General features: G+C 41.0%; 1 long non-coding RNA gene across 1 annotated transcript; it reads left to right on the top strand.

The window, feature by feature from the left end:
• LOC113904262 lies at positions 1-26,685 on the top strand. The gene is made up of 2 exons (XR_003514457.1): positions 1-219; positions 25,324-26,685. It is a non-coding gene; the product is annotated as an uncharacterized LOC113904262 (long non-coding RNA).
• Positions 26,686-26,984: the final 299 nt, after the last annotated feature.

Genomic DNA, 26,984 nt, shown 5'->3' on the forward strand with positions numbered 1-26,984 from the left:
CCGAGCCCTCCGCGGGGCGCGCTCATTGGCCCGGGGCGCGCGACCCAACTCTGGGAGAGTCCGCCTGAGAGCCCAGTGTGCAAACTCCCGCCGACCGGAGCTGTCTCCCCGGCGCAGGTGGGGTTTCCCGGCTCCGCGCTCTGACCTGCTGGTCCAGTCCGCAGAGTTCCGCTGACGGAACCGGGAGGCTGTGAGACCTGCTCTTGAAACGCGTTCGCGGTGAGCGTTCAAAACCAGCAGTGTTTGTTCAGGTTGCACCGACCCCTTCCTGTTAAGGAACCCTTGCGCCGCTCCCTTACCCTGGCCGGTAGCTGAATGAGGGAAAGCCCGGCCGTGTAAAAATGGCCCCAGCCAAAGCCTACTCCCAGGCTTTGCGAAACCCGATGCACCTAAGAACCCGAGCTGAAAAACTTAGTCGAGCACCTAACCCAGGGCAAACCTAGACCTCTTGACGTGTGCAACAGAAGAGCAACCCCTCGGGGCGGGCGACGGAGGGGCGGAGAGCCGGGGTGGTGATGGCCGATCCTCCTGAGGAAGCGAGAGTCGCGTTCTGGGCTTTGGTGGGGAAAGCTCCCCCTCCTTTGCCAAACATTTCTCTCAGAGCCCCCCACCCCCACCCCCCGCCCACCTTCCCCTTGGTGGTATTGATTTTTTTCTTCCCTGGTGTAAATCATGTTTGACTCTCGGGGACTTTTCAAGCCGGAGCCTCAGAGTGGAAGCTGAGCACGGCCCCACTTCCCCCTCCTCCCCTCCGAGCTCCGCCGAGGGCTGGCGGGGACTGGGGTTTTTTTGTTTTGTTTTGTTTTGTTTTGTTTTGTTTTTTGGTGTGGGGGGAGGGGAGCTGATGGTGTCCAGGGAAGGTCTGAAGGAAGGACTCCATCTGCGAGCCGGGAGCTCGCCCCCAGCTGCCCCACCTCCGCCAGGTACCTGACCTGCAGGCTGCCTTTGCTAGGACGGCCGCCCCGGTGGCTACATTTGTTTGTCCGTCTTTCAGCCGAGCCCCCTACCCCCGCACCCCCCATATCCCCGCTTCCTTGGCCTTTCTCTTTGAGCTTCTTTTCAGGCAGACCTCCTTTGAACCTGCCTGCCTCTGCCCCTCCTCGTAATCTACTCCTGCTCAATATAAAAATATCCTTTCTTTTTCTTTTTTTTTAAACTTCCCTCCCGTTTCCCCTATTTGGAAGGGTTTTAGATAATTTTTTTTTTATTCACAGCTTCTGGACCTCAGAAAGTTTTCTCTTACTCATAGTTGATGTGCACAGGTTCACACAAGCTCTAGATTCAAGTGGGCAAAAATAATTATCACTCCTTTAGAAAATTTGGACACGGGAGGTGATCACTACGGTGTGCTGTCTTCCTGCAGGGCTCAGCACATTGAATGAATTGAACATGAATTAATCAGGCGGAACCTGGAAATGTCCCTCAGTGACCCGGGAGGTTACCTGTGGGAATCTGGTACTAATGAGAACGTGTCCTGGATGGTCATCGCTGCCTTATTTAGTTTCCAGGGAAGAAATTCTATCTTGGGAAGTTCACATCCATGTACCTAATTCACTTTTTTTTTTTTTTTAAACTGACTCAGCTCGCAGTATAGTCAAAACTTAACATTTGGGCTCAAAATTAAGTTCAATATATTAATGCTGTTCATAAGACTTAAGTTCTTTGTGGGGATAGCATCCTTAGGATCTATTTTAGAACAATAGGCACTCAAAATATTGGAAGTGGTTTATCTCTGTGAACTGCGACAACAGATGAATTTTTTTCTTCTTTATACTTTCCTGAATTTTCTAAAAAATATGTAATACTTATTAATCAGGAAAAAATATAATTTGTTAATTCCCTACATACAGTACTCTCCAGGCATCAGAAGAGCTGAAATATTAAGTTCTCCTTCTACTTCACCCTTCACATCTTTTCAGTCACCAAGTCCCATAAATTTGGTCTCCTGGAATAGCATTCAAATCTGTCTCTCCACAGCATCTCAACTGCCACTGCCACACCTATCATCTCTTATCCGGGCCTCAGCCATAGTCTTAACTGCTCTACTGATCATGTCACTTAAAAGCTTAAGATCCATCACCCTCCCCAACTCCATTGCTGTGAAGTTCAAACCTACCTTGGTTGACAAGGCCTTTCATTCCTGTCCCAATCCCTGCCTTCCATTTTGGCTTCATGCTGCCCTACACTTCCCTACCTAGGATGATTCTACCCTACTGCGACTTTTTTGTCCTTCCCACAGATGTTATGTGACTTCGAGTCCCCATGGCTAAGACTGTATAGTGCTGCAATGCCCTTCTCTTCCTCTCCAGCCCCACCCCCGCTGCACCAGTAAGTTCCTACCTCTGCTTCAAGACTCACTTCAAATGTCACCTTTTTAAATGAGATCCCAGAGCAGATTTAGCAACTCTTCCTCTCTATACTTCAATAGCAAACACTTATTTTATTCAACGATTGATTATCCAGCTCCTATTATGTTCTAGTCACTATGAAGAAAACATACATTGTATTTATACTGCTGGAACAGACTATGAGAGACAAACATTAAGGCCTGTCACACAAATAAATAATTGCAAATTGAGATAAGTGTGATGAAACTGCTACCTGTGCAAAAAGAAGCATGGTTTACTTTGAACAAATGCCAACTATAGTTCTTACCACATTGTGCTCTAACCTGTTGATTTGTTTGTCCAGAGCTCTAGTGCCCATCATATTCATCTATGTACTGACATCCAGAACACAGTGCCTGGCTCACTCTAGGTGCTCAGTAAACATTCTTAAAGAAATGAAAGGATAAATAAGTGAATGGGTATTCAAAGCCTCCACGAAGCATTTCATTTATTTACATACTACAATCGACAGAGGATGAGATGGCTGGATGGCATCACTGACTCGATGGATATGAGTCTGGGTGAACTCTGGGAGTTAGTGATGGACAGGGAGGCCTGGCGTGCTGCGATTCATGGGGTTGCAGAGTCGGACACGACTGAGTGACTGATCTGATCCGATCTGATCATGCAGAATCTAAAAGTCTTTACTTCTGTGTTTTAAAAATTAAAATTATTAGATCCTTGTCTCATCTTTTATAACTGTAATCTAGTTCTCCCAACAAAAATTATCTAATTTCTTCTTGTTTGATGTCATATTTTGGAGACATAGCTAATATACTATTTGTAGATAATCTGTTGTTGTTAGGAGGAATTTATTCTTTTGTTCTTTTTATAAATTTGGCTTTTAACATATAAATGTTCAATTTTAAGATCCAAACCACAATTTATAAAAGAATAAATAAATTGGGCTTTATCAAAATTAAAAACATTTGCTCTGCAAACAAAACTGTTGACAGAATAAAAAGATACAGACTGGGAGAAAATATTTCCAAATCATATGTCTGACACAGGACTTGTAGCAGAAGATACTAATCTATCTCAGTTCCACTAATCATTAGTAAAATGCTAATTAAAACCACAATGAGATACTATCATACACTTGATATAATGGTTGGAAAAATCTGATGATATCAAATTCTGATGAGGATGCAGAGCAACCAGAATTCTTGTATATTGTTGACGGGAGTGCATAGTGGGACTGCAACTCTCAGTTTCACAGATATTGTAAAATTCAATATACACTTCTCCATATGGCCCAATTTTCCACTAGATATTTACCAAAGTGAAATGATAGGCCTATATTCATGCAAAATCCTCTAAATAAATATTTATATCAATTTAATCACTAAAATCTTGAAACAACTCCAAAGTCCGTCAACTGGGAAAAAGCTAAATAAAAATGTAGTACATCCATAGAATGGAATACTATTTGATAATGAAAACAGACAGGCTGTTGATACAAACAGTGTTCTATATCCCAATGCACTATGTAAGTGAAAGAAAAAGACTCAAAAGCTTAATGTATATACTAGTTAGGAATGGCCGGAGAAGGCAGTGGCACCCCACTCCAGTACTCTTGCCTGGAAAATCCCATGGATGGAGGAGCCTGGTGGGCTACAGTCCATGGGGTTGCTGAGGGTCAGACACGACTGAGCGACTTCACTTTCACTTTTCACTTTCATTCATTGGAGAAGGAAATGGCAACCCACTCCAGTGTTCTTGCCTGGAGAATCCCAGGGGCGGGGGAGCCTGGTGGGCTGCCGTCTATGGGGTCTCACAGAGTCAGACACGATTGAGGCAACTTAGCAGCAGCAGTTAGGAATGGCAGAGCAGCAAGATAAAAAGACTTGAGGTTTTTATGATGATGGGCCCAAAATAATTTGAGGTCTGGATGATCTATATTTAGATGAGACAGTTGTTTAAACCATTGTTAATTCAAGTTTCCTGTCACACAGAGTTAAAGCTCATTGTACCTAATTTCATGTTATTGTTGTTCAGTTGCTAAGTCATGCCCGTGTCTTTGCGACCCCATGGACTGCCGCACACCAGGCTTCCCTGTCTTTTACCATCTCCCAGAGTTTGCTCAAAACCCAATGTAGTGAGTGCATTAATTAATCATTAATGAAAAATTCACTAAACAGTCTTAGTGAAAGAAGAAACTGTGACTGTCTTATTTACCAAAATATCAGCAATGCCTCACACAACGCCAGTACAGAGTAGGCTCTCAATAAATACCCGTTAAATGAATGAACAGATAAGAATGAAGATAAAGTTGAAATTTTACAGGACTATAACAAAATTTTCCATTCAGATGAGTATTCTCTTCTTCAAAGTAGCTACTTTGTCACATTACATTTTTCATTCCAGTGATGCAGCTCCTATTTCAAAATATATTACCTTCCTCCTTCTACTTATTAAAATATTGCCCTGTCTTTAAGTAACAATGTTTCCCTTAAATGAATTATTCACTTTTTTTCTCTCAATGAGCAAACAATAAATTTAACATGTCTTAACATTCTACTCATTTTTCAATATTCCAAGTAATGTCTGGTTTATCTTTTTTTCCTCTATAACAAATATCAGAAGTTTATATAACAGGCACACAGTAGAAATGAAAATCCAGATTTTATGCAAAGCTTGAGAGATTTGGGCTCAAAAAACCATCCTATTTCCAGATGTATCACTAAAAGTAATTTTCACTTATTGGACACTGATGGTTGACATTAAGCTCTTGAAATATCATTAAAATATTTCTACTCTAACCAGTTTGCACAGTCAAGTGACTTTTAAAAAATCATTCACAGCTAAGTAATTATGGAATTTATTAAAAGAACTCAATTTTCTCTACCAGTTTTTCTACCAGGAAACGGTAATCTTGGCTGCTAGGAAAGACCCCTCAGTTGCTTTAACCCATCAATCAGTTTTATACCTGTTTCTGTCAGGGAGCACTTTTTGCATAAACACGGAAACCACATAGAATTGACATGGTAATCCTTCCCATAAATAAGAAGTACCTAATTACCACCTGACAATGAAAATATTAGAGGTTAAGGAGAGGAAGTCGTGAGAGATGGGCAGATAGATGTAAGCTGAATGGGATATTGTAAAGAATAAATCCAAAAAGGTCTAAAAGTCTCATTATCTTTATTTTCCCCAGTGTCTGTCACTGTACCTAGGATAATTCAGGACTGGTTGAATTTTTGCTTGTGATCTTACTTCTGTGCTTAGGGCCAAGAAAAAATGAGATAAAATTTCAAGAGGTTATGTTTTCATCTTTCCTCATCCCATTGCTGATGCCTGTAATTCCACAATCAGGGCAAATTTCCTTAGCCAGATCGCGAAGAGGATTTATCTTGAATTGTGTGTTAACCTGAGTGGTGGTAGTAGTTGCCTGGAATGCAGTGCCAACAAGGATCACAAGGCCAATCTGATGGATTGATTAGCAAACCTTTGGTGAAGGAGAGCAATTGTAATTTCAATTTTGGACATATGCAGATTGGTTGTAGAATATCCTTATAACGTTACCCAGGAGCTCATTGGATATGCAGGCCCAAAGCTCAACAGAGATATACATTTCTGAGACTTAAGTATTAAGTTTAAACTCTCTCCTCTCTCCACTTGTGCACATAGCAGACATGGGCTTGTTCCTTCTGAGACCTCACTTGGCTTCAGCACCCTCTGAGCTCACTGTTCCTCCTAACCACCACCAACAGATAGTTGTTGGAACAAAAGAAGAAAAACAGTTATATCCCACAGTGTCAGATTAATCCAGGTTTAGCACCTTGTGGGTTAGGACCAAAGGGCAGTAGCTAAGGAAGTTGTTTATGCTAGTGAGGGTATTAGTCAAGTGACCAACCTTGTTGTCTAAGTTGGGTGGAAAATAAAAAATACAAAAATGAACTTAAAAGTGAAATTTTTTTCCCTCATAAATTTTTCAATGAATTTCTTTCCCTCCAATCCCAAGAATTGGAATCAATGTAATTCTCTGTCCTTGAATTAACCATGTCTTAGACCAAGCATAACTTTTCCCTCCCTATGTTAAGTATTACTGGAACCAAACAAAAATAGCTTAGCTCTTTGCTCCAGAGAATACTTCCTTCTGGAAAGCTCAGTCGTATCCGACTCATTGTGACCCCCTGAACTATACAGTCCATGGAATTCTCTATACAGGCCAGGATACTGGAGTGGGTAGCTGTTCCCTTCTCCAGGGGATCTTTCCAAACCGTGGGTTGAAGCCAGGTCTCCCGCATTGCAGACAGATTCTTTACCAGCTGAGCTACCAGGTAAGCCCAGGAATACTGGAGTTGGTAGCCTATCCCTTCTCCAGGGGTTCTTCCTGACCCAGGACTCGAACCAGGGTCTCCTGCATAGCAAGTGGATTCTTTACCAGCTGACTTACCAAAGAAGCCATACCACGCACCGTGTGGGATCTTAGTTTCCTGACGAGGGATTGAACCTGTGCCCCCTGCATTGGAAGCAGAGAGGCTCAAGCACTGGACCACCAGGGAAGTCCTCTGGAAAGTAAACTGTGAGCCTATTAAACTGTTCACATTTTAAGGCTAACTTCTCATCATGTGAGTACTTCCAGACTCTCTCCTACCTGTGCCTACCAAAAATGTTATGTCATAGACTCTGCCCATTCCAACCAGTCCCTGCTTTTCAAGACTTGCCTAGAAATCCCAGCTCAGACTCTAAAAACATCGTAAATACCTATGGAAATAAGTGAAAGGAACTCAAATGAGAACAGGAGCTGTGTATTCAGAGTTTACTAGAGCAAGAGATTTCAGCCACCATCATTTGCATTTGGCAGCGACTGAACACAAACAGAAGAGTCGTAAAACTTTATAATAAAAAAAAAAAAGACAACTTCTGGTATGTGTTGCTATCATGGAGTGGCTGGAGTACTCGGGTGACCAGAAGCAGGGAATCCTGTCTGATTGGTTTGAGGATCATATTTGGCTTTCTCTAGTTAATCCTGGGTTTGGGAGACAGGGCAGAAGTAGGGGAGCTGTCAGTCGTTGACCAGGCTTGACCATTTTAGGCTAATTGCTGACAAGGTTGTGGTTTGGCTTCCTGACCTGTTAGTTGCAGAGGCTGTGGGTCAGAATTCTATTGTTATATATGATCCGGTCATTGTGCATTTGTACATTCAGTCTCCATGTCCTTTCCTATTTTTCTGATTTAGAGTCTGCACTAAGACTGCAGCAGATGTTCTCCACATTGCAGTAGAGTTCATAAATGGACCTTTGCTTCATCTGCAAGTGTTTCTGGTGGTCTTTTGAAGAGTTACCAGTGAACAGTCCATATCTACGCTTCATGTTATATAGCTATCTTCTTCCCCTTTTTTACAATGAGTGTTTACCTCCAACAAGAAGAGAGAATTCTCCCAAAAGATTTCATAGTTCTCTAGAAACATGTCTCTTCTTGGTGCACTCTAACCTTGAGAGACCCTTGAATGTCACAGGCTTTTGGGATCCCAGAAGCCATTCCTTCTTCTTTGGGGGGAAGGTACAGGGCACAGTCTTGCAAATCTAACACAAAAGTGCCCCTTTGCCAACATTCTCCATGACTGGTAGATTGGACAAATGTAGAGGTGTCCTAGGACAGACACTGTGAAAGTACATAGAATAATTAAATTAGGAAGTGTTAAAGTTTCCTGGAATCCTGTATTAAAAGAATAGCAATACATTTTGCAGACAGAGCAAACTTATTCTTTTACCAAACACATGTTCAACAAAAGGTACGTACCAGAAGCTGAAAAGACAGTGATGAGCAAAACACAAACATAGCTGATGCCATGTCTCACTGAGCTTTCAGTCTAGTGAGGGACAAAGTCATTGATCAAATAATCTAACATGTAAATGTGAAATATGAGAGTGTTAACAGAGAAAACTGGCAAGTCTCAGAAGGTGTGCGTGAGGGATCAAACACCAGTCTTCTTCATATAATGCATCCATGCAGAAGGTATCCATAACAAGACATTAAAAAACTCATCAAAAAATCATTAGTAGATCTCTGCTTCCAGCTAAGACGGAACAGGTGGGACTGAATTACCCTCCCAGTGGGAACAACCAAAAATCAGATAATATCTACACTTGTTAACCTTGTGTAGGTTTTCCAGGACTTCCATAACAAAGTACCACAAATTGAGTGTCTTAAAATAACAAATGTATTCTCTCACAGTTCTGGAGGGTAGAAGTCCAAGATCAAGGTGTCCTTCTGGCTTCAGGTGCCTCCAGCAATCCTTTCCATTCCTTGACTTGTAGATGTATCACTCTCATCTCTGCCTCCATCATCTCAAGGCATTCTTCCTGTGTGTCTTCTAAATACTTTTTCCTTCTTAGAGGACAGGACCCCAGCCATTGGATTAAGGTCCCCCCTAATTCAGTATGGCCTCATTGTAACTAATTACAAAGACCGTGTTTCCAAATGAAGTTACATTCTGGGACTTCACGGATCAAGACTTCAACAAGGGGCAGGACTCAACCTGTAACACTCCATTCTAGGAGATCAGGTGGTGGGCTTCACTGAACTCTTCCAAGCCCCTGGTTTTTCTCAAGTCAAGAAGCACTGGCACCCTGCATTTCAGGTCTATCCCTTTTTGAATCTAAACCTCTGGCAAGCATTTTCTGCAGTATTCTTTTCTATGACTACTCTTACACAGAGTAATATATTTCACCTTGAAGTACTTAATTGAAAAACATTTCCTGGTGTTGCACCCTTAACCCATATGTGTCTTTAAAATCTGCCACTCCGTTTTAAGTCTGTTTTACAGGGATTTAGGAATGTACCAACTTTCTACTTTGTCTTGAAAAGGCCAAGTTAAAACTTGAAAGAAAACCCAGAGCTTAAGGATAACCTTCCAATTACTTAGCAAATTACATTTTTGTTAAGTATCTCTCTTTTTCTTATGCAGCTACATGAGCACACATGTCTTATCGTGGATTTATAGTCTGCTGCTCTAAGCCAGGAATTGGCCATGTGTGAAGGAATGTATAGTGGCAGCGGTGACCTCACACAGATTTCACAGCCCTTTCTCTATTTTATAGTTAAAATGCTAGGACCGTCAGTTGGATAGAGTTCTGAGTAAACAGCCTTTCGAACATAAGCCACATGTCTCCTGTTGTTTTGTGAGTGAGCCCTGTGTCTGTTGGGAGGTACTGGGTGGCTCGAGTACTTGACTGTATTTCTTCTGCAGATGTCACACCTTGTCACCAGCCACCCCCGCCTCTATAAGAACACCCTGCAGGCATTTGTTCCCTTTGAGTAAATGCCACTCTCCAAAGAGCCTTTCTACAGGATAAAACATGTTTCACACAAAGTCCATTCCTAATTCAGTGAAGGAACATAAAGAGCATTCTTTTCAGAGGTAAATGAATGAGCTAAAGTATAGAGAATACATAGTTTTGCGTTTTTCCCCCACTGGCTGCGTCTTATCAAAGTAATGCCTCTTGCTGAATCGTTAACAGCTGATGGTGTACATTACACAGTGGAAAGGAAAAAAATGGAGAACTAATAAGTGTTTTGGTTGACAAATGCCGGAGCCTTTCAATACAACAGAGTGAAAGAGATTGGAAAGAGATGTGATTTTCTGTATTTCTTCACTCTTTTGCCCGGGGCAGGGCAGCCCCTGCTTTTGAACAAGGTCAGGTACATTGTGCATGCCCACAGTTTGAAGAGCACTGAAAGATTCCTGGAGGGGGTGTATCCCCAGTAACAAATGGCTCTGTTGGGGAGGAGAAGGGACCCCACGCAGGCTGCCCTTTTATCTCCCCAAAGTAGAGGCCCTGCAGGCTCTTAACTAGCTGGGGTGGGTTAACACCTGCTCAGAGAAAGAATGTACTCACCTTCTGGTCACAGGTAGCTGACTTCTTGATGGGCAGAGCTGGAGGCCCTTTTCTCTGTCTGTCTCACTGGGAATTTTTCTCTGTCACACTGGGAAACTGATAGTAGACAACTATGCACTGTTTCCAAGTTGAAAGTTTAGGAGGCACTAACTTCTTGGCAAATAGATGGGGAAACAGTGGAAACAGTGTCAGACTTTATTTTGGGGGGCTCCAAAATCACTGCAGATGGTGACTGCAGCCATGAAATTAAAAGACGCTTACTCCTTGGAAGAAAAGTTATGACCAACCTAGATAGCATATTCAAAGGCAAAGACATTACTTTGCCAACAAAAGTCCGTCTAGTCAAGGCTATGGTTTTTCCAGTGGTCATATATGGATGTGAGAGTTGGACTGTAAAGAAAGCTGAGCGCCAAAGAATTGATGCTTTTGAACTGTGGTGTTGGAGAAGACTCTTGAGAGTCCCTTGGACTGCAAGGAGATCCAACCAGTCCATTCTAAAGGAGATCAGTCCTGGGTGTTCATTGGAAGGAATGATGCTAAAGCTGAAACTCCAGTACTTTGGCCACCTCATGCAAAGAGTTGACTCATTGGAAAAGACTCTGATGCTGGGAGGGATTGGGGGAAGGAGGAGAAGGGGACAACAGAAGATGAGATGGCTGGATGGCACCACTGACTCGATGGACGTGAGTCTGAGTGAACTCCAGGAGTTGGTGATGGACAGGGAAGCCTGGCATGCTGCGATTCATGGGGTCACAAAGAGTCGGACAGGACTGAGTGACTGAACTGAACTGAACTCTCAAAGCACAGAGCAGGAAAAGAAAAAACTTGAAAATATCAAATGTGTACACATTTGTATATGGAATATAGCTGTCCACTTTTGTATTTCAACATTATGTTTGGATATGTAAGTGTTTTGTTAATATCATGGTGCACTCGATGGAGGAAGTAAGGAAATTTGAAATGGGTGGGGTAAATCAGCCTGACAATTGGTATTTATTGAGGTTTTCTGTGTGTGGCTATCAGAAAGTGTTCCATTTGGGGAATACTTTAATGATAAATCATGGTCTCTGCTGTTAAGCAGTTAGCAGATTATCTTGGAGAACAGGACATGCACACACATAACATTTCTAACAAATCAATAAGTACCAAATTGTATAACAGTACAGGCATTAACAGAAGATTCAAATGCTCGGACTGTGTCAAGGGGAGGAGTAAATAAGGGTCAGTCTTGATACAGGATGTGGGTTTTACTCCAGTGACTTGGGGAAAATGTCATTTCTTTACCATTTTCAAATGAATTAATTCAGACTTTTATAATGATCAAGGGGCAGTCAGTTCACCTTTCTGCTCAGAACACATAGCAATGACAGGTGAAATATTTAAAAGGCAGGAAGAAAGAGACAGAAAAAGAAAGAAAGAAAGAAGGAAGGAAGGAAGGAGGGAAGAGAGAGAGAAAGGGGGAAAACCAGGAAGACTCAACCAGTTTCTAATACAGGATAAGATCTTGTGGACCAGACACAAAGGGAAAACACAAACTGTGGGTTGTCTAGGCTTTGGAAGTAGGCACCTGTGACTGGGAGCTTGGTCCCTGGAGGACAAGGAGTTCTAAGTGTAAATGAGACCTGGAGCAGAGCCAGGCTTCCTGTTTGATGCCAGAGGCAGACAGGGCTTTCACTCTACTCTCACTCTGCTGGGACTGTGGCTTCAGATGAAGCTGTAAGCCTGGGAGATGAAGGGCAAAGACCATGTGTTACTCTCTGAAACTGAGCCAACTACCGGCTCTGTAAATGAATCAGCCACATCCCTCAATGGCCTCCAGGGGCAGTACATCCGATAGTGAAGTAAAGTGAAGTCGCTCAGTCGTGTCCCATTCTTTGCAACCCCATGGACTGTAGCCTACCAGGTTTCTCCATCCATGGGATTTTCCAGGCAAGAATACTGGAGTGGGTTGCCATTTCCTTCTCCAGGAGATCTTCCCCACCCAGGGATTGAACCCAGGTCTCCCGCATTGTAGGCAGATCCTTTAAAGTCTGAGGTACCAGGGAAGACATCCTATGCTCAACTGTAAAATTTGGTTCTGGTTTGGGAATAGGACCGGGCTAGGCGGAGTCAACTTCTGAACTGTTTGGAAGGAAGAAATTTGAAGGGGATACTCAAAATCAGCCTGCAAACAAAAGTCCAAAGCACAGGAAGACTAATTTCTCCAAGGACAGCCAAGAAATAAGACTTGGAAGAATAGTTCACACCAAGTGAAACTCATATTAGAATCATCTGAAAAGATGTCAGCATACATTTGCTGAGATTGTTCAAAGAGATATAGAAAGGCATTTATGATTAAATAAATAAATTATAGAAATAAATAGGTACAATGAAATGAAAATGAAACAAATCAAATTATACCCTAAGCTAGAAGGGCTGAGGAGCCAACCTTGGTCATAACCAGCCTTCTGCACCTACCGAGTACTGAGAAATCTGAAGCTTCTGCAATGTCAACAATGAATGGAAGAGCTCTGGTGTGAGTCCATCCCGGTCATTGCTAATATTCTCGTTGTGCAGGCCCTTGTGTTCCCCATGATGACTCAGCTACTTGAGTTATGTGCAGGGATCTCCCTGAAGCTGAGAGCCTCCTGTCTAGGGCTGCTGACATCCCCTCAGAAGCCAAGGCATTGAACAAAATGCCACCAAGAAGAAGGACACAGGTCCAGATATTCCTATCACTTCTGTGTTTAAAAAGCACAGGTTTCCCACACCGAGGAAACCTGTGCTTTTTAAGAGACACGTGTACCCCAGTGTTCATTGCAGCACTGTTTATAATAGCCAGGACATGGAAGCAACCTAGATGTCCATCAGCAGATGAATGGATAAGAAAACTGTGGTACATATACACAATGGAGTATTACTCAGCCATTAAAAAGAATACATTTGAATCAGTTCTAATGAGGTGGATGAAACTGGAGCCAATTATACAGAGTGAAGTAAGCCAGAAGGAAAAACACTAATATAGTATACTAACGCATATATATGGAATTTAGAAAGCTGGTAACGACAACCCTGTATGCGAGACAGCAAAAGAGACAGATGTATAGGAGAGTCTTTTGGACTCTGTGGGAGAGGGAGGGGGGATGATTTGGGAGAATGGCATTAAAACATGTATAATATCATATAAGAAACGAATCACCAGGCCAGGTTCGATGCAGGATACAGGAAGCTTGGGGCCGGTGCACTGGGATGACCCAGAGGGATGGTATGGGGAGGGAGGTGGGAGGGGGGTTCAGGATGGGAAACACGTGTATACCCGTGGTGGATTCATGTTGATGTATGGCAAAACCAATATAATATTGTAAAGTAAAATAATAATAATAAATAAATAATAAAATAAAAAGCACAGGTTTTCATGCCTTACCTAGAAATTTTGATTCCCCCGATCTGGATGAAGAATCCGCCTGCCAATGCAGGAGACACTTGATATCTGGGTCGGGAAGACTCCCCTTGAGAAGAAAATGGCAACCCACTCCAGTATTCTTGCCTGGGAAATCCCATGGACAGAGGAGCCTGGTAGGCTGCAGTCCATGGAGTTGCAAAGAGTTGGACACAACTTAGCAACTAAACAACAAAATCTGGGTCATGGCTTGGAAATTAATGTTTCTAACAGGCTTGCTTATGATTCCCATGTGGCAGGCCCTGAGTTTGGTGAATACTGATATTGTTTACAGTCCTCATCTGTCAAGCAATTAAACCAGGCAAGACCAGAGAGAACAGTGCTGGCCCAGGTCCTGACACAGGGAACTTTGCTGGAAAAAAAGCCCAGTCCTTTGTTCTGCATATTTTGGGTTTAATTCCCTCTTCCTTTCTAGTTCCTTAGATAGAAGTTGAAGTCATTGCTTTGAGGTCCTTCTTCTGTACTAATATAGGGGGGTAAGTTCTATAGATTTTCTCTTTAAGTATTGCTTTAGTGGAATTGTACAAATTCTAATATGTTATGTTCATTTTTTTTCAGTTCAAAATACTTTGTAATTTCCCTTTTGAATTTTTCTCTGATCCATGGATAATGAAGAAGCATGTTTCTTCTTTTCCAAATACTTGGAGATTGTCTTGATATCCAGACAGTACCAGGATTGTCTGGTATCAGTACTTGGTTTTGTTTTCTATCTTAATTCCTTTGTGGTTAGAGAATACAGTGTATATGACCCGAATCCTTTTTCATTATTGAGATTTGTGTTACACCCAGAATATGATCTCTGCTGGCAAATATTCTGTGTGCCCTTGAGGAGAAAGTGTGCTCTGCTGTAGATGGGTGAAATGTTCTGTGAACATCAGTCAGGTTAAATGGGTTGGGGCTGGTTGATCTTCAGCCTACTTGATCTATCAGTTATAGAAAGAAGGTGGTGAAATCTGCAACCATAATTGTGGATTTGTTCATTTCTCCTTGTAGTTTATATCAGTTTAGGCTTCATGTATTTTGAAGCTTAATTATTAGGTGTAAAAATATTTAGAGTTGATATATTCTCTTGTTGAATTGATGCTTATCATTATGAAATGGAATGTTTTAAAATCCCTAGTAATATAGTTTATCTAATATTATTACTATATTACTAGGGATTTTAAAACATTCCAATATAGTTTATCTAATATTAATACCCTGATGATGGGAGAGATTGGGGGCAGGAGGAGAAGGGGATGACAGAGGATGAGATGACTGGATGGTATCACCGACTCGATGGACGTGAGTTTGAGTGAACTCCAGGAGTTGGTGATGGACAGGGAGGCCTGGCGTGCTGTGATTCATGGGGTCGCAAGAGTCGGACACAACTGAGCAACTGAACTGAACTGAACTGAATATTAATACAGCCAGCCCTGCTTTCTTTTAATTAATATGGCATATCATTTTCTACCCTTTTACTTTTAATCTGTTTGTGTCTTTATGTTCAAAATGCTTTTCTTACAGATAGCATATAGTTGGATCTTGTTTGCTTTATCCAGTCCAATCATCCCTACCTTTTAATTGGAACATTTATTTTTATTTAAGTTGATTATTGATATGGTTAGGTTTAAAATCTATAGACTTGCTATTTGCTTATTATTTGCCCCCTTTTCCTCTTTTTTTCTTTTCTGCCATCTCTCAGATTAATTTTTATGATTCCATTTTATCTTCTCTTCATTTATTTAGATATATTCCTTTGTTTCATTTTTTGAAGGTTTCTTTAGGGTTCATAGTATACATCTTTCACTTATCAAAATCTACCTTGAATTGATATAATGCTGTTTTATGTATAAGAGCCTTAACAAAAGCAGTTTTCCCCCCCTCCCAGGCTTTGTGCCATTGTTATCATATGTTGAACTTCTGCTTGTATTAAGAATGCCATATTATGTTAGTTTTGTTTAGTCAATTATTCATTTAAAATAAATAAATAATAAGAAAAAGCATTATATACTTACCCACATGGCTACCATTTTTGGTGCTCTTCAATCCTTTATGTAGATCCATATTTCTACCTAATATCATTTTCCTCTGTCTAAAAGACTTGCTGTGATATTTTCTGTGATTCTACTGGTGATGAATCTTCCCACTTTGTATGTCTCAAAGAAAAAGCTTTTATTTTGTGAAAGATATTGTCTGGTATAGAATTATTTTATTTTGTGAAAAATATTGTCTGGTATAGAATTCTAGATAGATGATTTTTCTTTTAACGCTTTAAGGATATTCCTCCACTGTCTTCTCACTTTGAGAAATTTGATTTCATCTTATCCTTGATCCTCTGTCTGTAATGTGTCTTTATTCCCTGGATGTTTCTAAGATTGTATCTTTATCACTGGTTTTGATCATTTTATTTATTATGTGCCTTCAAGTGGTTCTATTTCTTTTCTTATCATTTTCATTCTTTGAGCTCCTTCCATTTGCAGCTTTATTAGTTAGTTAGTTAGTTCAGTTGCGCAGTCGTATCCGACTCTTTGCGACTCCATGAATTGCAGCATGCCATGCCTCCCTGTCCATCACCAACTCCCAGAGTTCACTCAAACCCATGTCCATCGAGGAGGTGATACCATCCAGCCATCTCATTCTCTGTCATCCCCTTCTCCTCCTGCCCACAATCGCTCCCAGCATCAGAGTCTTTTCCAATGAGTCAACACTTCGCAAGAGGTGGCCAAAGTATTGGAGTTTCCGCTTCAACATCAGTCCTTCCAATGAACACCCAGGACTGATCTCCTTTAAGATGGACTGGATGGATCTCCTTGCAGTCCAAGGGACTCTGAAGAGTCTTCTCCAACACCACAGTTCAAAAGCATCAATTCTTTGGTGCTCAGCTTTCTTCACAGTCCAACTCTTACATCCATACATGAACACTGGAAAAACCATAGCCTTGACTAGATGGACCTTTGTTGGCAAAGTAATATCTCTGCTTTTCAATATGTTATCTAGGTTGGTCATAATTTTCCTTCTAAGGAGTAAGCGTCTTTTAATTTCATGCTACAATCATCATCTGCAGTGATTTTAGAGCCCCAAAAAATAAAGTCTGACACTGTTTCCCTATCTATCTGCCATGAAGTAATGGGACCAGATGCCATGATCTTAGTTTTCTGAATGTTGAGCTTTAAGCCAACTTTTTCCACTCTCCTCTTTCATTTTTATGAAGAGGCTTTTTAGTTCCTCTTCACTTTCTGCCATAAGGGTGGTGTCATCTGCATATCCGAGGTTATTGATATTTCTCCTGGCAATCTCAATTCCAGCTTGGGCTTCCTCCAGCCCAGCATTTCTCATGATGTACTCTGCATATAAGTCAAATAAGCAGGGTGACAATATACAGCCTTGACGTATTCCTTTTCCTATTTGGAACCAGTCTGTTGTTCCATGTCCAGTTCTAACTGTTGCTTCCTGACCTGCATATAGGTTTCTCAAGAGGCAGGTCAGGTGGTCTGGTATTCCCATCTCTTTCAGAAATTTCCACAGTTTACTGTGGTCCACAGAGTCAAAGGCTTTGGCATAGTCAATAAAGCAGAAATAGATGTTTTTTTGGAACTCTCTTACTTTTTCAATGATCCAGCGGATGTTGGCAATTTGATCTCTGGTTCCTCTGCCTTTTCTAAAACCAGCTTGAACATCTGGAAATTCACGGTTCACGCACTGCTGAAGCCTAACTTATTTTGAGGCTTATTTTGCTGAAGCCTGGAGAATTTTGAGCATTACTTTGCTAGTGAGATGAGTGCAATTGTGCAGTAGTTTGAGCATTCTTTGGCATTGCCTTTCTTTGGGATTGGAATGAAAACACCTTTTCCAGTCCTGTGGCCACTGCTGAGTTTTCCAAATTTGCTGGCATATTGAGTGCAGCACTTTCACAGCATCATCTTTCAGGATTTGAAATAGCTCAGCTGGAATTCCATCACCTCCACTAGCTTTGTTCGTAGTGATGCTTTCTAAGGCCCACTTGACTTCACATTCCAGGATGTCTGGGCTCTAGGTGAGTGATCACACCATCATGATTATCTGGGTCATGAAGCTCTTTTTTGTACTGTTCTTCTGTGTATTCTTACCACCTCTTAATATCTTCTGCTTCTGTTAGGTCCATACCATTTCTGTCCTTTATTGAGCCCATCTTTGCATGACATATTCCCTTGGTATCTCTAATTTTCTTGAAGAGATCTCTGGTCTTTCCTATTCTGTTGTTTTCCTCTATTTCTTTACAGTGATCACTGAGGAAGGCTTTTTTATCTGTCCTTGCTATTCTTTGGAACTTTGCATTCAGATGCTTATATCTTTCCTTTTCTCCTTTGCTTTTTGCTTCTCTTCTTTTCACAGCTATTTGTAAGGCCTCTTCAAACAGCCATTTTGCTTTTTTGCATTTCTTTTCCATGAGGATGGTCTTGATTCCTGTCTCCTGTACAATGTCAGGAAATTCTGTCCATAGTTCATCAGGCACTCTGTCTATCAGATCTAGTCCCTTAAATCTATTTCTCACTTCCACTGTATAATCATAAGGGATTTGATTTAGGTCATACCTGAGTGGTCTAGTGGTTTTCCCTACTTTCTTCAATTTAAGTCTGAGTTTGGCAATAAGGAGTTCACGATCTGAGCCTCAGTCAGCTCCCAGTCTTGTTTTTGCTGAGTTTCTCCATCTTTGGCTACAAAGAATATAATCAATCTGATTTCAGTGTTGACCATCTGGTGATGTCCATGTGTATAGTCTTCTCTTGTGTTGTTGGAAGAGGGTGTTTGCTATGACCAGTGCATTTTCTTGGCAAAACTCTATTAGCCTTTGCCCTGCTTCATTCCGTATTCCAAGGCCAAATTTGCCTGTTACCCCAGGCGTTTCTTGACTTCCTACTTTTGCATTCCAGTCCCCTATAATGAAAAGGACATCTTTTTTGGATGTTAGCTCTAAAAGGTCTTGAAGGTCTTCATAGAACCATTCAACTTCAGCTTCTTTAGCGTTACTGGTCGAGGCATAGACTTGGCTTACCATGATATTGAATGGTTTGCCTTGGAAATCAACAGAGATCATTCTGTTGTTTTTGAGATTGCATCCAAGTACTGCATTTCAGACTCTTTTGTTGACCATGATGGCTAGTCCATTTCTTCTAAGGGACTCGTGCCCACAGTAGTAGATATAATGGTCATCTGAATTAAAGTCACCCATTCCAGTCCATTTCAGTTCACTGATTCCTAGAATGTCGATGTTCACTCTTGCCATCTCCTGTTTGACCACTTCCAATTTGCCTTGATTCATGGACCTGACATTGCAGGTTCCTATGCAATATTGCTCTTTACAGCATCAGACCTTGGTTCTATCACCAGTCACATCCATAACTGGGTATATTGTTTTTGCTTTGGCTTCATCCGTTCATTCTTTCTGGAGTTATTTCTCCACTGATCTCCAGTAGCATTTGGGCACCTACCGACCCGGGGAGTTCCTCTTTCAGTATCCTATCATTTTGCCTTTTCCTACTATTCATGAGGTTCTCAAGGCAAGAATACTGAAGTGGTTTGCCATTCCCTTCTCCAGTGGACCACATTCTGTCAGACTTATAGTTCTGACAGAACTATAATTCTGTCAGACTTGCAGCTTTATAGTTCACCCAAAATTTGGAAAATTTTCAGCCTTTATCCCTTCAAATATTTTTTGTCTCCTCCTCTGCCCTTCAGGAACTATTACTATGCACTTATTAGATGGCTTGAAGTAGTCCCACAGCTCCCTGAAGCTCTGTTCACTACTTTAATCCTTTCTCCCCTCTATGTTTCATTCAGGATGGTTTGTCTTTTTGTCTTCAGGTTCATTAGTCTTTTTTTCTGTGATGTCCAATATGCTGTTAATACTTTGCAATACATTTTTTACCTTAGTCATTGTAGTTTTCATCTCTAGGAGTTCAATTTGCATCCTTTTCATGTTTCACTTCTCTACTTAAAATCTTTAATCTTTCCTCTAGCATTTTAAACATGTGGAATATGGTCATAAGAGCTGATTTAATATCCTTGTGTACAAATTCTATAATTTGTGTCAGTTCCGGAGTGGTTTGATTGATTTTTTTTTTCCTCTTCATTTTGCTTTTTGCATTCCTGGTGGTTTTTTTTTTTTTAATTGCATATGATAAATTAGAATTCTACTTCGTTTGGTGCTGGATATAATTTCTTTTTATTTTTATTATTTTTTAAATTGATTTTTAATTGGAATAAAATTTCTCTACAATGTTGTGTTAGTTTCTGCTGTACAACAACATGAATCAGCTATATGTGTACATATATCCCCTCCCTCTTGAGCCTGCGTCCCACCTACCCCACCTTCTCACCCCTCTAGGTCAACACAGAGCACCAAGATGAGCTCCGTATTCTATATAGCACGTTCCCAGTGTCTATTTTACACATAGCAATGTATATAAGTCAATGCTACTCTCTCAATTTGTCCCACCCTCTCCTTCCCCACCATATCAACAAGTCTGTTTTTTTACTTCTGCATCTCCATTCCTACCCTGCAAATAGGTTCATCAGTACCATTTCCAAATATATATGTATTACTATATAATATTTATTTTTCTCTTTCTGACTTACTTTACTCTATATGACAGACTCTGGGTTCATCTACATCACTATAAATGACCCAATTTTCTTCCTTTTTATGGCTGAGTAGTATTCCATCATATGCATGTACCACATCTTCTTTATCCATTCATCTGTCAAAGGACATTTAGGTTGCTTCATTTTATTGCTATTGTACTAGTGCAGCAATGGACATAGGGGTATATGTGTCTATAATTTCCTTTTAAATAAATATTAATGAACTGTGTTCTAGGATGATGGGTTACTTGAAAATAAACTAACCCTCTCAAGTTTTCCTTTTAAGCTTCGTTAGGTGAAACCAGAGCAGAGTTTGGTCCAGAGCTCATGTTCCTCACTGTTGAGGCAACACCCTTCTATATACCTAATGCTCCATGAATTATAAGATCTACAAGACTAGGCCCTATTTTCTGCCCTGTATGAGCACTGCTGATTGTTATCTCTGATACTTTCAGATGGTTCTTTCCCCAGCCTGTCATAGCTTCCTCACTGCTCTGCTCAGAACTCAGTTGAATCCTGGAGGGAAACCTTCTCTAGCACTAGAGTTTTTTCTCTGTGCAGCTGTTCACTTTCCAGTCCCATGGACTTCTCTGACTCCCATTCTGTTTCCTCAACCCTGGGGAAACTTTGAGGCTCTGCTGAGATCTCCCTTCCCTGTACCACAACTGGAAACAAATGAGGTGAAACCTACAACTGCCCCCAATGTATTGCTTAGAAAGACCTAGAAACTCTCTTTGGACAATAAGATGGGGGCAATTGTAGAGTTCACTGTATTTGTTTCCTCTCTCTCATGTATCACTGCATTCATTGCCTGATGTCCAGTGCCTTGACAATTCTTGCTTTCTGACTTTTGTTTGTGTATTTAGTTGTTAATGTGGGAGGGTAAACCTGCTCCCTGTTATTTCATTTGACAGAAACAGACGTCTCCTCAAGCACAGGTTTAAAGAATGGAGTTTATACAAATGAAAATATTACAAAATTATTGGCCTGATATCACATGAATATGGCAAAAAATCATGAAAGTGCTTTGTAAATGACCAAAGTTTAGAAAATATCTATTCACTCCAGATCATTCACTACACAAGGGAAATAACTGATGCCTCCATGAGCCACAAAATGCAGTGAAGCTCACATAGTTCCTTAGTGAGAAAAGTAAAACCATATTCACTTTTTCTCTCCCCGTGTCCAGGATTCTTGCCATTATTTCATTGTTTTAAGCTACCCCAAAGCTGCTCATTAAAAAGGAGAAATTTCATCTTCTTATAAAAATATACCTGATCAAATCCTCATCCCTTTGCATTTAGAAGTCATAAAACACATCCACTAGTTCAGTTTATTTGTATCATTATAAAAACTTTTTTTTCAACCTCTTTATAGACACTTTAGGCACAAAAGTGTTCACATTCCTTCCACTGAAATGAAATACATTTGCAGTTCACCTGGTTAAGGAAAGGGTTGCTGTGTCATGTGAAGTGATAGAATCTAACACTGACTTAAAGCCATCTCCCCTTGTAAACTGCTGCTTTTATGAGGAACTGTTTTTATGAGGACAGGTCAGTTGTCACAGAAAGCATACATCTGACCACTAGCTGTCCATCTGTGCAGGTCCTTTAATACACACCATAGGTTCGATCTCCTGGGGCCTTCAAAATGTCCATGGAAATTTATCAAATATTTGTCAAATAAATATTTTGACATCTCAAAAAAATATGGGGGAAAATGAATTGGTTCCAAATATTAAAAAGAGAATCACAAAATTAAAACTAAGGGTTTTTGTTGTTGTTGTTGTTAAATGCAATATGGAACCTGTGACTGCAAGCCAACTCTTACATTTCTATATGCATTTAATTAAATATGGATATCAGTTCATTTTAATATACTTGATATGTTGTAAGTGGGACATTCACAAGAATTCTCAGGACCACCAAAGTTCTTTGAAATGCCCAATATTGAATTTGCTATATGACATAGGAAGCTCGGCCTGGTGCTCTGTGACAACCTAGAGGGGTGGGATGGGGTGAGGGGTGTCAGGGAGGTTCAAAAGGAAGGGGACATATGTGTGCTTATGGCTGATTCATATTGTTGTATGACAGAAACCAACACAACACTGTAAAGTAATTCTCCAATTAAAAAAAAAAATGCCCCATATTTAGTTACTGAAATTCCAGAGTATTCAGTGTTACTTGTCACTTTTGCTTGGAAATAGTGATGAATTCCATTATATCCAAGTTTAGTTAAGGTTTTCTTTTTTCTTTTTACCAAATAGGGGTGTGGATTTAGTAAATTCCTAATTGGCTTGCACTTTTGTTTGTTAAATTTGCTTTTTCTGTGAAACCAGTTCCCAAACAAGATTAGAGAAATCCATATGCCAACAGAAATAGGTCTCTTTTTCAGTGCTCCTCTGTTGAAGACTTGTAACAGACCTTAATTATCCCCATGGCATCTGGAATGCAATAGCATTTATATTTCTTAATTTTTCTGAATAAAATTAAATCTGCTTCCTACACTCCTTCACCAAGGCTAATGAGAAGTTTGGTTATCAGGGCTTCATTACCACTCTTGGATCTTACAAGAACCCTGGACTCCAGGAAAATAGAGACTAACCCAATTGTGGTGGAGTATTTTCCTTATTTCACAGGCCTTTAAAGACATAAAAAACCACTAGTACTGCTGACAGTACATCAAACAATCCTTCACACCCTCATCAAGCTCAGCCAAGGAAACTTTTGCTGGGACCCTCATGTTTTATCTGCATGGTTCCTAGTTTCATAGGCACAGAGTCACTCCCATCTGAGGTTCTACCACCTCTAGAATATTGCATTGAGGCTGCTTCATGCCTCTGTCCAGGTTCAGGAAAACCAACCACCCTACAGGCTCAGGCTTCTTCTTTCATCCATCCACAGGGCATCAGGTGCCCATCTGATTCTCTTTTGGGCAACGTGGCCCATCCCCTTGATGGCCCTAGTGCGGTGTTTCTCCTAGTATGATCTATAGCAAATGGTACCCCATAAATCATCTGCTTGTGCTTAACCAGTTTCATAGGAAAAACAACATCCAAGCAATTTTGTTCCCACCCATTTCACAAATTGGAAATGTAAGATTAAGTATTACTTTCACAGCAGTCCCTTTATTGAGTTCTTTGCAACAGGGGTCCCCAACCTTCGGGATCTCATGCCTGATGATCTCAGGTGGAGCTGATGTATTAATAAAAATAGAGATCAACTGCACAATAAATGTAATGCACTTGAATCGTCCACGCCCCCAGGTCTGTGGAAAAATGTCTTCCATGAAATCAGTCCCTGGTGCCAGGAAGATTGGGGACCGCTGCTTTATAATAAACCAAAGCTTACCATGAAGCCCCTGATGGAAAAGGTGCCAAAAGGGCATGAGATGAGACAGAGTCTAAGAAAAGACTAGTGTAAAAGAAAAGCCTTTGGTGGTCTCATTGGTAGCATTAACTAATGTGAACTCTTCTAACGGGCTGCCACAGGCTCATGTGTTACTCATATTGCTTTCTGTTTTTCAGCTTCCCCAATGAATAGAGTGTAAAGCAGCTGAAGAAGCAGCTTTATTACTCAAAAGGAAATGTTGACACACCTGGGGCTTTGAGTGTGTGAGATGAAGGGCCCAGCTTTACACCACTTAAAGTGATAACATGGTTGATGCTAAGTGAACTCATGTAACAAAATCTACTGTTTTTAAAAGCCCCCTGGCACTAGTCCTCATGAACATTGTGAGACATTTTAGGAAAAGCTAGGAAACATTTTTAAGAGAAAAGAGTGAGTTCAGACATGGGATAAAAGCTATCTTGTAAAACTTAAACGCATACTCTTTTCCCCGGGTAAACCTTCCCAGGAATATTCAAATTCTGCCTAACATGTTACAGAAGTATTTGTATGTTCCTTTTCTTCCAGACATTAAGGTAGCTATAACATCTGATATCAGGAATCATAAACTACCTTGCAGAGCCATTCAAGACAACCAGGAACAAGAATGATTTTTTAAAACTTTTATTTGGCTGTGCCAGGTCTTAATTGAGGCATGTGGGATCTTTAGTTGCAGCGTGCAAACTCTTAGGTGTGGTATGCAGGATCTAATTCCCTGCTCAGGGATAGAATCCAGGGCCCCTGCGTTCTAACCCCTGGGCCACCAGGGAAGTCCTCGGGACTTTTTTAATGCTCCTTTCTTCTCAGTTCCCTAGCAAGCGGCACCATAGTGGTCCCTCTGTAACTGCTTTTGCCTTTTAATCCATCCTATGCAATTAACACCTCATTCTACCCAACTCTGTTCTCTATACTTGACTCTTTGACACTTTATTTTGCCTGTATAAAATACAGTTAATTATCACGCTGTCTTCTCACTAACTGCTATTTGAGATTATTTTATTTCGCTAACTAAATTTTAAACATCTTATGAACAGAAAGTATTGAAACTCTTTGGCATACCATAATAACTAAAAGAGGCCTGTGCTCTGTGTGTTCAATCTCTCAGTCAGGTCGGACTTTTTTGTGATCCCCACGAACTATAGCCTGCCAGGCTCTGCTGTCCATGGGATTTCCCAGGCAAGAATACTGGAGTAGGTTGCAGTTTCCTTCTCCAGGGGATCTTCCCAACCCAAGGATGGAACCCACGTCTGCTGCATTGGCAGATGGTTCTTCACCACTCGTGTCACTTGAGAACGCCTATGTACCTAATACCTATACAGGTATACAATCAATAATTACTTGACTCTAAGGGTCTGTTTAATTTTTTTTTTATTTTTTTTTTATTTGACTGTGTCAGTTCTTAGTTATGGCATGTGGGATCTAGTTCCAGAACTAGGGATGGAACCCGGGCCCACTGCACTGGGAGTGAGAAGTCTTAGCCACTGGACCACCAGCAAAGACCCTGACTCTTAGGTTTAAACCATACATCAAAAATAAACAAAACTGCATTACTTCTTAGATTTTTTTTCCTTCAAAATTAGATATAGCCTCAGAGGTACTGTAAAATATTAAGATTAGTTGTTGTGGTATCTTTGTTGTGATTTTTTTTTTTCTTTTAAAAGTCTGTTTTAGAAAACATGGGTCTGGAAAGTGTCATCACCCCCAGAGAGATAATGGCATCACAGAAGAGCAAAGCTAAAATGGATATTCACATTGACATAGAATTGCTTTAGTTCTAATTTGAGTTCTTAAATTGGATTTAAGAAGGATAGAACCATTTCGCAGGCCTGCGTGGAAGAGTTAAATCTGGGGCAGGTGGAAGACTAACCATACGAAGAACAAGACCAGGTCAAAGGTCTTCCTGTGAGAGAGGCTTCCTCACCCTGCCTGATGAAACGTTCAGTGTTTGTCCCAACTTTCAAAGCACAGAAAAGTGCCCAGCTCCACACAGGCCCCGGATCCTGTCAGCTCAGTGATTAGAGACCAGATCACTGAATTGTGGGCAGATGACCTCAGCTGCTGACTGAATCTGTCAGGTTCACTTTTTGGTGTCTTCGAATTCTTTTGTGAATAGCCAGTCTCTCCTTCCTTCCCTCCTGTCTGGTTTGCATCACGGACAAATTCCACTTTTCCTCTCTTGAAAAAGACATTCTTGCTGGGCCCTGCCCCTGTGGAACAACATAAACCACTTGGAGATGAGCTGGAATGCAGCCTTCATCATAAAACAATGGTAAGTGGTTGAGATAAAGCACCCAATAAAGCAGCTGGAAGGAGAAAAGGCAGAAAGAATGTGTGCTTTCTTCTGCAGCGGAACACCGCATCCATCAGCTGAAAAGGAAATCTGGGACCTGGCTTCAGGTTTTCATTAAAATGCAATAGGGCATCCGGAAGTCGGATTTGGACCAACAACAATGAGATATTTTTCTTATAGTTCCTTTCCTCTGAACAGACTTGCTATGGGCTTTAAAGCCCTCTCTATGACCAAATTGGGTGAAGTTGCTTTTTCCTCCTCTCTTTGATTGAACCTGGAGCTTTGGGTAGGGCAGTGAAGTAAGCAGAAATGAAATTGCCAAACTTATGGTTCTCAAGTAAATGAGATTTTCTCTAATGCTTACCAACTGTCACCAGGTCAGATGGATTTTTCTGCTTGAAGTCCCTGGATGCATTAATTTCTCTGCCGTCTTAGGGTATCCTTCTGGAAGCAACCCCAGCAGTCAGAAAAACATAAGAATAAAATGCATAGCACAACAGGTGCACAAAAGGACAGTAAAGAATAAAAAGTGAGGCGAGGGCAAGAAGAAAGTCTTCGGACAAGCATGTCATTCGCTTGGTTTTTGACTCAGAGGGCAATTCACACAGAGCTCGACTCAGACCTACCAGGAAATGGCATAATGTTCTGGGGTTGGGTCGGCTGAACTAGAAATCCTGAAAGACAATGGCATGTCCTCTTTCCTTCATTCATCTAGTGTGGTGACTTTAAAAAAAAAAAAAAAAAAAAAACTTCCTGAAGCAAAGAAACCACAATATATATAACAGCTGACAGTGACCTCTCACTGGCTGAGCTGGAGTCTCGTGAGCAGGGGGCCTCCTCTCCCCACGGAGAAGCCCATACAGGCTTCCAAAAAGGTATGGGGTTGAAGGCATGAAAGACACCATTCTAGAGGGTGTTAGTAATCCAGGAAGTGGCAACACAGGATCTCATTTTTTTGAATACAGATGACTGACATCTAAGTTTGGAGACCAAGGAGACATCCTCTGTAAGGCAGTCATGTACAATTTCTTA

Source organism: Bos indicus x Bos taurus, chromosome 2 (assembly GCF_003369695.1).
Source record: "Bos indicus x Bos taurus breed Angus x Brahman F1 hybrid chromosome 2, Bos_hybrid_MaternalHap_v2.0, whole genome shotgun sequence".
Taxonomy (NCBI): domain Eukaryota; kingdom Metazoa; phylum Chordata; class Mammalia; order Artiodactyla; family Bovidae; genus Bos; species Bos indicus x Bos taurus.